The following is a 1,462-nucleotide window of genomic DNA, read 5'->3' as shown; positions in this document are numbered from 1 at the left end:
TCTCTCTCTCTCTCTCTCTCTCTCTCTCACACACACACACACACACACACACACACACACACACCCCAGTCCCTGCCCTGCCTTCATTACCCAGTCTCTCTTTCGTTCACACCCAGCAAGATTGGTATTTATAGAAAGCACCTCTACGTAGGTAGGCCCTGATAACCCCCGCTCCCTCCTAGCCCTTTCCTATTCCTTTCCTGAGCCCTTCTCCCCCAGTGTGGGAGAGGGAGCTATTCATTTCTATGTAGCTGATGGGTATGCAAAACAGTGGACTTGAGCACCTGGGGAGTATTACCCAGGAGGCCCAGCAGGACTGAAGCGGAGGGGTGACAGGGTACATGCCTATGTACAGGCTGGCAAGCACGTGTACAGAAGACCCTCCATGAAACCGGCATGGATGTTCACCCCCTGTGCCACGTGCCAAGTATGCTGCTTAAAGAGCTCCAGATGAGCCAGCCAACTTGATCTTTATCCGCTCTCTGCCATCAGGCTTTTCCAGCCTTACCCTGAGGCCAACCTAGGCACTAGGCAGCAAGAATGGAGCAGTTTCTAGCTTTCACCTAGGACATGTCTCCCCACCACCCCAATCCCTACAGCTTTCTTGGCCTCATCGACCAGGAGCCCAGATCAGCCTCACCTCTCCTTGGCTCTCTGACACTTGTGTACTCACGGCAGCTCCAAAACAGGCCTGTACTCCACACTCTTTCTCCATACAGACCAGGCCCTGTTGGTGCCCACTGAAGGCCAGGTACTGAGCTGTTATCCCAGCACAGCCTGTTGCTCACCTCCCTGAGACTGATGTGACCAGCTCAGTGGCTCTACAGCCCTGGGCTCTGAAAGCCTAAGTTCTCTCCTCCCACAGCTGCTCCATGAGGGACCCATAAAGCCATGGGAGGCCACTGCCCTACTGCAGCTCTCAGGATTAAGGAACCCAAGAAGGGAATGTGAGGAGCCAGTCTGGTGAGACAAGGCCACGTGTCTCGTCTGAGACACCAACTGTGTAACCTCGGCCGGCCATTTCCCTTTTGGGCAGGGTCTACCTCTGTGATGAGTGAGGCTCGGCTTCTCAGACCACTGAAGCCTTACATCCTCTGACGCCTGGCACATAAGGTTTAGAGGTCCAGTCCCTGACTTGGCGAGCACCACAGGAAGATGAAGACAGAAGTGAGGAGAAGAGAGACAGAAGGCGGGAGGAAAGGCCTCTCTCCCAGGGTCTGCTGCCTCCCCGCAGGACTTGCCAGCCTGTCCACCCCAGAAACCTGTCCTTCAGACCAAGAGCAGGAACATCCTCAGAAACTTGCATAGGGAAAGAGACTGAGTCTGTAACCACAGAAACCATCTCCCAAGTGGGATTTATCACACCCCTCCATCCCCTGCCAGGCTCCTGGAGGCTTGAACTCCACTCTCCTGACCTAACTCACCAACACACACACACACAGAGGCATGCCACTATTGCGGG

The sequence above is a fragment of the Mastomys coucha genome, unplaced genomic scaffold (genome assembly GCF_008632895.1).
Source record: "Mastomys coucha isolate ucsf_1 unplaced genomic scaffold, UCSF_Mcou_1 pScaffold21, whole genome shotgun sequence".
Taxonomy (NCBI): Eukaryota; Metazoa; Chordata; class Mammalia; order Rodentia; family Muridae; genus Mastomys; species Mastomys coucha.
This window is presented reverse-complemented; position numbering follows the sequence as displayed.